This window comes from Fukomys damarensis, unplaced genomic scaffold, assembly GCF_012274545.1.
Source record: "Fukomys damarensis isolate Sample0158 unplaced genomic scaffold, DMR_v1.0_HiC HiC_scaffold_30, whole genome shotgun sequence".
Classification (NCBI taxonomy): Eukaryota; Metazoa; Chordata; class Mammalia; order Rodentia; family Bathyergidae; genus Fukomys; species Fukomys damarensis.
Genome location: NW_022900942.1, coordinates 16,458,358 through 16,458,617, shown reverse-complemented (window position 1 = coordinate 16,458,617; position 260 = coordinate 16,458,358).

Below are 260 nucleotides of genomic sequence, written 5' to 3'. Positions count from 1 at the left end.
TAAACAATTGCCTTTCTCCCGCTTGCCTCCCACATTGCAAGTCGCCCCGCCGCCCCTGCCCCGGTGTGCAGCTCCGGAAGGGAGACTAACAGCCCCAGACTGTGGAGCCCTGTCTTTAGGAATCCCGCACTCGGAGGAGCGTTGCGGGCAAAGGGAGCGGATGGGAGCGGTGCCCGGGTCTCGGGGTGGCGCGTGGAGCCCCCCGCCCGAGCCCGAGTGATGGAGCAGGTCTCGCCAGCCTCCTCCAGCCCTGCCACCCT